This window comes from Haplochromis burtoni, unplaced genomic scaffold (genome assembly GCF_018398535.1).
Source record: "Haplochromis burtoni strain Fernald_Lab_line unplaced genomic scaffold, NCSU_Asbu1 Contig_81, whole genome shotgun sequence".
Taxonomy (NCBI): domain Eukaryota; kingdom Metazoa; phylum Chordata; class Actinopteri; order Cichliformes; family Cichlidae; genus Haplochromis; species Haplochromis burtoni.
In genome coordinates this window covers 1,365,269-1,374,634 of record NW_024582442.1, presented here as the reverse complement: position 1 = coordinate 1,374,634, position 9,366 = coordinate 1,365,269, and the positions used below count along the sequence as shown (strand labels likewise).

General features: G+C 47.5%; 1 protein-coding gene across 1 annotated transcript in view; it reads left to right on the top strand.

Annotated features, from left to right (window-relative positions):
• The first annotated feature begins 1,866 nt into the window (after window positions 1–1,866).
• The window catches only part of LOC102294054 (retinoic acid-induced protein 1), a 55,634-nt gene continuing 48,134 nt past the window's right edge, over window positions 1,867–9,366 (top strand). Inside the window, exon 1 of the mRNA XM_005925448.2 lies at window positions 1,867–2,119. The gene's annotated coding sequence lies outside the window, so the exon portion shown is untranslated. The remainder of the gene's footprint in view (window positions 2,120–9,366) is intronic.

The window sequence follows — 9,366 nt, the reverse complement described above, 5'->3', positions numbered from 1 at the left end:
GAGAGAGAGAGAGAGAGAGAGAGAGTGTGTGTGTAGCGGGGGTCTGCGTTGGGGAGGTAATGTAAGCGCGTGTCCCGAAACTTCCCCCACCCCCGCACCCCGTCTGCCGTCAAGGTCAGACGGAGGCGCATCCTTTTGCGTCAAGAACCCGGTGGGGAGAAATTAAACTCCAAATCAATCGCCCTTGAGCCGAAGGCGAGCACGCGGATACGCCCGCGTGCCACTGAGTCTCGTTTGTTTTGTGAACGTGTGAAAAAAAGAAAGAAAAAGCAGCCGAGCGTGGCTCTTCTCTGCTCTTCTGCTCATCTATCTATCCTGGCGCGTGCGTGCCAGGAACAGATCACGGGCCATTGCCGTAATTGCACAGCGAGCGATATACGGAAGAGAAGGGTGGGAGGAGCAGGAGGAGGGGGCATTCTGAACCCGGTGAAGTGCCCTTGGCTGCACGGGAGAAATTCAAGAATGACCGAAATAGGCGAAGCTCGAGCAAAGCGGAAAGAAGAGGAGAAGACGCTGATTACTGACGCGCGCCCGGGCACGCTGCCGGCAGCGCCTCGTCTGTCACTCAAGAGGGAGAGGAAAGGAAAGAGAGGAGGAGATGGCTGAATGGGAGGAGAGTCACAGTCCCACTCCCTCCTCCCCCTCCCCTCCCTTCCTCCTTATTTTCATTCATGGCACAATCAGTGACACATGCCTACACATATCTCCCCCATGCAGTGCCTGGCTCGCTCTCTCTCCGTCAAAAGACCGCTCTGTCTCTCCCCTTTACACACAAGCACACACACGCACACCGCACACACCTTAGCATAGGAGAAAACACCCCTTCCCCTTTTTTTTCATTTGTTATCTAATTTTCTCATAAACACCAAAACACACTGCAAACCCCCCCCCCCCCATCTCTTCCTATCACAGTCTTTCACACTGGGATTTTGGTCATCTCTTTTCATACGTGAGTAAACACAGAGAGTATGTCTGTGTCCCCCATTCTCTCTCGCTCTCTCTTACACACACACGCACACACACACACATATTCCAGATAATAACAAACGACAACAAACACATCCAACCCAAACAGGATAAACAAAAAAAGAAGGACACAACAAAACAAACACAGACACGGGCAACTGCACACTGAAAATTGCATATTAAATTCTCTCTCCTTCCCTTCTGCACACACACACGCACACATACACCCATACACGCACGGTTGTCTTTCCAGACACACATGCAGCTTCCTCGCCACCCACTCAGAGAGAGAAAAGTGAGGAAGGGTGGGAGCGAAGGGAGGGAGGGAGGAGAGGAGAGGAGGAGGGTGAGCGAACCTGAGAGAGAAGGCTTTGAAGCTGCCGCTCACCCTTTCTCTCTCCTGCCGAGTACCTCAGAGTGCAAGAGAGAGAGAGAAGCAGGTGGTCCCACAGCTCAACCACTCCTCTCCTTCCTCCCATCAGCACACCAGCAATCTCTCTCTCCCTCTCTCTTTCGCTAGTCCTGACACACAAACACACACACAGGGCGATAGCAATCACCCCACACTCACACTCACACACACACACACACACACACACACACCCATCTGCTCTCCCTTGCGCACACATTTCTGAGTGGTGACTGTCAGACAAGCTCCTGGACTCCCCAGCAGAGGCTGCAGGACCACGCACCCCAGTGTCCCTCCAACCTCCCTGCAATGCTCACCATTGACCCCCCCCCAAAAAAAAGCTAATTCCATTATACATTCCCGACCGGTAGGAAGAGGGCCGTCTTCTAATTGCTTTCTTATCCCCCTGAGTCCCCTTCACTCTATCCTCCACCACCACCACCACTCTTCTCGGCCCGCCCCTCGCCCTACGTGCACTCGACATGGCAGCAGACAAGCAGAGGAGGGAGGCGAGCTAGAGAGCGGGAGAGAGGGAGAGCAGGAGAGAGAGAGAGAGAGGCAGGCAGGCTGCTGCTATCAGGGAATACTGGTGCCATTTTCAGCATCGCAGGCTAAAAGGATTGAGCCTCGCCGCTGTACGCTTGGCTCGGCTCAGCTCAGCTCACCTCAGCTCAGACCAGCTGAACAAGAGGGGGACTGGAAGGGCCAACAAAAGAAGGAAAGAACGGCTGACCCCTAACACAGGTACCACGCTTCACCCTGACATTTGCATCTCTTCTAAGGCAGGACACAAGTTGGAGCGCAGCACAGTGCAGATGGAAGTGTGAGCAAGGTGTATTGGCCAAGGGGGTGTGTTTGTGTCTGTTTGTGTCTGTTTGCATCTGTTTTGTCGATGTGTACATCTGCGTGTGCGTGTGTGTGCCTGTGCATGCTGAATAGAGGACAGCAGGGTCTCTCGTGGGACTGCGTTCTATTTTCATTTGCTGGATGTTTCTTTTGGTTTTTTTTGGGGGGGGGGGGGGGGGGTTTTCAGAGAGGAAGAACATTTGCCTCCCACAAAAACACACACTCCCAACACCTGCTTCAACCCTGTTTTCCACCAGCATCTGTCCAAACAACAGGCACCAAAAAAAAAATTTAAATTAAAGCCATATCTGCCTGCAAAACACATGGATAACAAGCAGCGGAGGCATGAGCTGCAACCTCTCTTTCTGTTTGTCTGTGGTTTGTTTGTTTTTTTTTTCCTCCCTTCCAAGCTCCGCTCAGCATCCTGCGCCTTAGGATGTGTTACGTAGTCTTCTAACAGGACGCTATGTCAGAGCAGCGATGTGTCATAGCACGCTGTTTACTCTGCCTATTGCATAAGGACAAATCTGAAATACACACATCAATATTAATCTTATGAAACCAGTGATGAGGTCAGATTGTAAAATGTGTTTAGTTTGGGATACAGATAAATTTTTCTAGATCTTTGTATTTTGTTTGTGTGTCTGCATGGAGTTTAGGCACAGCGTGTTAAAGCTCATATGCTATTTTTAGTATGGCATTGCCTATTTCCTGGCTCTGGATGCATGCTGTACGGTACATATGCACACTGATCTATATGTGAGTGCCGCACGTCCAACATGCTGCATAGCTCATTTCTGAGGTGCCTTTACTACAGCGTGTCATTAAAAGATGCACCGAGACTGCAGTGTCACTGCCGACTGAAAGTGATGCTACCGACAGCTTCGTTCACCCCGAGGAGAGGGAGAGATGGGATGAGGTGGACAGAGAGTGTGCGAGAGAGGGAGGGAGGGAAGAGGGCTGAGGGCTGAGGGAGAAGGTGTGACAGAGAGAGAGAGAGAGGGAGAGTAAATAAAGCGAGGGGGGAGGTGGAGAAAGATACGGCAATGTGTGTGTGTGTGTGTGTGTGTGTGTGTGTGTGTGTGTGTGTGTGTAGGTCCGTTTGTGTTTATGTGCTGGGATAGGACGAGAGGGAGGGAGAGAGTGCGCACAGCGGGGGAGGAGGGGTAACGACGCGATAACGCAGAGAGGGTGTAGAGAGGTGTCAGGGAGAGAAAACAGAGGTGAGATGGAAAACAGCAGTGGCGTGTGTGTTTGTGTGTGTCAGGAAATATAGTGACAATATGCACACAAGAGGAAGAATAAGAGAATGATAGAGCGGGAGAGGGGAAGTGATAAGAGAAGAAGTAAAATATATGAATGGAAGATGAGCCCGATCCCCTATAGCGATGTTTTCCAGCAATACGTCCATAGGATTCTGAATGTGTGTGTAAAAGAAAAACTTGAGTCAAGAACTGCCCCACTGCTTTGCCAAAACATGGCAAGGCACTTTCCCTCAAACACACAATCGCTGCTAAAGAGACGGCAGGCTGTTGCACGCAATATGCAGAAACACACGCGAAAGCACACAAATCGTCTGCTCTCCTTCTCCTGTGACTCTTTCTCCTTCACACACAGACTATACACTGGCTTTCCTGCATGATGCAACACAATGAAAGGAAGCTGATTATCATGGAGATTGGGAGTCATGTGGAGAGCAGGTTTCTGTGTGTGTTTATGTGTTTGCGCGTGTGCGTAGGTGTGTGCATGATGGCCTGTAAAGGGCATACTGAAATTGGCAACTCATTGTTGTGGTGAAATGAAAGGTGAAAGCTTCCCTCTGTTCTGTGTCCCTCTTGCTTTCTCCTCCTCAGCCCTCCACCCCCCTGCCTGTCTCTCAGTCTCAGACCAACACAAATATGTGAGGTCAAAGAGAGGAGAGGAGACAGAATGGGTAACAGAAGCACAGATTAAAGGTACATACCAAGGACGACAAGACACCATCCTTGTTAAAGACTTAAAACACCCAGCGGTTGCCTTTCTCTTCTCAAAGTTTCTTCTCCTTAACTTTTAATCTTTCTATCTCGGCATTGATCCGTCGCTTTGTTTACATCGGATGTCTCAATTACTCCATAACACCATTTTTAACTAGGCTGTTTCGGTGTGCACGTGTGTCTCTGTGAGTTTCCAAGCAACACACTATAAGCCCCAAGTGCCCGTCTAATTGCCCCGGAGGCTCATGGTTATTTACTGTGAGGGGTTATTAGGCAGACACAGAGAAAGAGAGAGTCGGGGAGAGAGAGAGTGTTTGTCCCTCATTAAAGAGAAGAGGCACAAACACAAGCAGGGCTGTAGCAAGCAGCCAGACCACAGCACCATCATCAGCTAACGAATGTGGACACTCCACCTATGATTCATAGCATGTCATTTGTATTCATACTGAGTGACAATTTCTGTTTTCTCGTCTGAAACAGCCGTAAATCTTCCCTTAACCTTCCCATTGCTGTCATGATTTCTGTCAATTATCGTCAATGATTTCTCAAACACGATGTCCTCTGTCAAGGTCTGCAGTAACTGTGTGCAGCACCTTGGCAGCTTGGCGTGAGCACACTGCACACAGATGTTGTGCGCAGGGATGAAATTACTAAAGGGCGCAAAAAATGAGCTGCAGGTCCCTACCCACTCTATCTCTCATATGCATGTTCCCCTACTTTGCCACTGTGTCACAAGCTATTCACCACACTGCAAGAACCGCAGGGTTCACTGTTCAACATTCAGATTTCAGACCAGGTTTACTTATAATGTAGTCGCACATTAAATAACCGCACCACAAATCGCATGTTTATGAAAATTAATACACTAGCTGGTGGCGAGTTTTTTAATCTGAAACTTCATAGCGGGAAATCATGCTTGTCCTTTTGTACACCTGATTTGATCCCCCACGGGCTCTCTAACACGTGAAGCACACACGCAGAAACACACATGTGCTCATGAAAGTATAGACACACAGCGTGCAACACGACGCCGCTCTGAAATCCTAATACAAGTTCAAACCCAGGCGTACGCTTCCTCTCATCACGTCTGCTTCTGCACTTACACACAAGCCTGAAAAACTCTGCCTGCGTGGACATCATTAGACCTTACACAAACACACAAACACACACTGTGTATTTCCAGGAGCTCAGTGTGATGGGGTGGGTACATGCTGTTCCAGTGAACATTATACGACGGCTGCTAACCTAGATCTGATTACACACAGAAGCTCGCTATATTCACAAATGTGTGTGTGTGTCTGTATGTATGTATGTTACTTACACTTGGGCCTAATGGAGTTTGCAGGTAATATGTTTTTATTGGAGCAGCAGCTAGGACAGTGTCGGTGTAGTGTGTTTGTCGAGCGAGCGATGGCTGATGTATTTCTCTCCACGAGAGTGAGGAGCATCAAGAGATGGAGATGGAGAGGGAGGAAGTTGGGGGTGGGGGTGGTGGTGGAGGTGTGTGAGTGAAGAGAAGACAGCAGTTGTGATGAGAGAGAGGGAGAGAGATGGCAAGGAGGAGGGGGAAAGGAAAGGCTCATCTGTATGCTGCTTACTGTGAGCTGCTTGTTTGATCTGGAGGGAGTACTTAGTGCTGGATGGTGGGATGCTGCAGAGTAGGGAAGGCAAAAATAAGGTTCCTGCAAATGCGTGTGTGTGTGTGCATGAGAGAGCAATTGAGAGAGAGAGAGAGGAAGAGAGAGAGAGCGAGAGAGAGAGAGAGCGAGAGAGAGAGCGTGTAATTACGTGTGAGGTGTTGGGTGCAGCACTTTGCTCATTAAAAGGATCTGGCTGCTGTCCAGCTCCGCGCAGTTTATCAACTGTCCTTCATGTCTCTCATCCTCCTCCTCCCCTTTCTCTCCTTTCCTCTCCTTCCTTCTCTATCCATTTCTTTCCTGCTCTTCTCTTGCCCCTTTAGCTTTCTTCCTCTCCCTTCTCTGCACTTCATCCTCCTCTTCCAGGATTACTGCAACAAAACGCTGCTTTGCAATGGTGCTGATAGCCTGGTGGGGAGGGGGGGGGGGGTCTTTCATCACTGATGGATGTTTGTGCCTCATTAGAGATGAATAAAAGTGTCGGTGGAGCATCAGAAATGAAGATATTTACACATATAGCGTGAGAAACATATATAAATGTAGGAAAAAGCGTTTCGTAACAAAGGTGAGACCGACAGCTTGTTAGCACAATACACCCGTGGGGCGACTGCTAAACATTCAAATTCACATTCATGATAGAATCAGCCGTCTGCTGCAGTGAGAAATAAAACACTCTTGTGCGTTGGTGAACACCACAGACCGGCGCCACCTTCTGTATGTGCCCCACTAATGGTAAAGAAATGCATAATCAGGGCTTTCTCTCAGCATCAGCGAGGGTAGGGGTGATTCTGCTCGCGAATACAATGACTTCACTCACGCCTTCCTTTCTGCAAGCATATGGAGAATGATATATATGCTTGTTATTATTAAAGTTTTTGGGTGAGTTTGCAATTGTGGGACTAAGTTTTCTTTGCCTGCACAGCTGTTCAGCCCTGTGTGTCCTGCACGCAAGGCCTCCGTTTTGGCTGGAATGCATATTGTGTGTGTCTGTGTGTGCGTGCAGGTAAACGAGTGCTGCTGCTGTTCAGTTAGGATGCATAATGAAAAATAGAAGAATCAAATCAGGCAAATAAATGATGACAATAATGCTGGAAAGAGTAAAAAAAAGTGAAAGAGGCAGATGGAGAAAACAAGAAAAGAGGGAAACAATTGAAGAGTGATGCTAAAGCAGAGATCAGGAAGACGTAGGAACAGAGAAAGACAGATTAGGGAACGGTAAAATGAAATGATAACCATAACGCAATATGGAACACTTGAGCAAAATGGAGAAACGGCTACAAGTCAGGCAGGGAGATCGGTCGCGTGTGTTATGCGAGAAGGAGGAAGAAAGCGCATGAGATGGGACCCGGCGATTGTCAAGCATTGTAGCGGAACCAGAAACTGTCACCCGTTTCTCTCCTGTGTTCTGATCAAGGAGCAAGAGACACACTTTGAAAAGTTTTCTACCCACCTACCCCCTTCCTGCGTCTTCAAACAGCTGCTGGAGTTACATAACAGTGAGGTGAGAAAGAACGAGAAGCGTGAGAGAGAGAAAAGGGAAGAAATGACTTACAACACAAAACTCACACATAGCCTGAATTAGGATTTATTTGTCACATGAACACAATTCTTTTCCCTTTACTGTTTTGACAGTGATGTTTCTGAAGTATCTTTGCTAAATTTGTGACAATGACAATTAAGAAAGACAAGGATAGAGAAAGAAAAGGTATAGGAGAGAGGTGGATGTGTCTGTGAGCATGCTGCAACTTGACTATATGAACAGAGTGTATTTAGGTTAAGTTGAATGTATCAGTGATGCCTGTTGTTGTTGGTAAATGTGGGTTAGAACATAGAAGATTCTCTGGGGTGAGAACTTAAGATACAGCGCATCAGTCTGACGGAACTTCATTTCCCAACATTCAGTATTACAGACAGCAGGAATATGAACACATGCAGACACAGAACCTAAAACATTACTTTGGAGACATATTTCTGGATAGCTGTGAGATGGGTAACATGAGTAAAATTCTTCGTTATCTTAAAGAACAGAAATAAAAGCAGCACATTTAAAGTGTCTCAAAGTGAAAATAAACCAAACAGATCATTTTTTCTTGCAATTCCTGCCTCTATATGATGATAATGATAATGGATTATATGGTCATCTCACCTGTGTGTGCACAGTGGCCCAACCCACCTGCTGCTCCAATCCTTTTGTTTATGTGAGGCAGCCAATCAGAGGAAAGCTAGCTTAAATATGGGTTGGTCCTAAAGAGAGATGAGTGAAAATGGCTTAAATTGCACCGATTCGCCCATTAAAAGGTGAATAAGAATTATTTTGAGTTGTGAATCCTGCCGAGCTACTTTTGTAGAGTACTCATAGTCATAGCGATTCACACTTGTATTTTATTGCTAAACCTCTTCAGTTCACCACATGCCATCAAACAAATAACCATGTGTGGCTGAGGAATGCAAGCTGAAGTGCCTGCATTCATCTACTCAACAGGGTTAGGTTCAGCGGGCTACATCACTTAGGTGCAAAAGCATGCTTCCCACACATATAGTACATATACGTATGTTTCAGTGATGTTGGGCCTGTTTGACGGATTACAGCACAGCAAATTGCAAACGCAGGTAAAAAATAATGCTGCGGCTCCTCTCCAGCGCCCGTTGAGTACATCAGCCATGCCCCGCATTCAGTGCTGTTGCCAGGTTGCATGCTTGTTTGCTTACACGCACGTGTGCGTGGCTGCATGTGCCTGTATGTTTTGCTTGACTGCCTCTGTACTATGAACACAAAGTGAGTTCTCTGCCTGTGAATTAGCCTCCATAGCAACCAGTGCCACACAGTCAGCCAGCCATCCAGCCAGCCAGGCGGTGCAGTGAATGAACGCCATTCTGCGATCAGAAAATGGGTACAGGCCTGTTGCCAGATCTGGGTAAAGCGGGCACGTCGGTATGCCGATGTGCAGAGACAATGGGCCGTTGCTGTGGTGATGGGAAGGGCTGGTCGGGTAACAATGAGCATTGGTATGTGGATGACAAACAATGTCAACAGCAACTTTCAGCCACTTTGTTTGTTTACCTGCTGTTTCTCTTTTTGTCCACCGCTATTTTTTGTTTGTTGCTCAGCATCTACCTACCTTTCATCCCCTGATCTCTCCCTGTTTGCTTTCCTCCTCTCTTCTTTCTCTTCTGTCTGTGTCTCTATGAGAAAGAGGTTGCGGCATTGCGGAGGTGGGTGTTGAGCGGGGGCACAGGAGAGTTTTTTGTTTGGTTTTGTTTTTTTATCAGTATGTTATTGTCAGAGCCGTCCCATCACCTTGGATACACACACACACATATATGCGCCCACAAATACAGACACGTGAACACACACACACACACACACACACACACACACACACACACACACACACATCCAAAAAGTCAAACATACGCCAGATGATAAAAACAGACAGTTTAGCTCAGAAGCGAGCCCAACAGTACACAATTCACATGGCAAGCTGTGCTAAATTGACCAAACTGTTCCAGACAAAGATCTAAGTATAAACAAAAC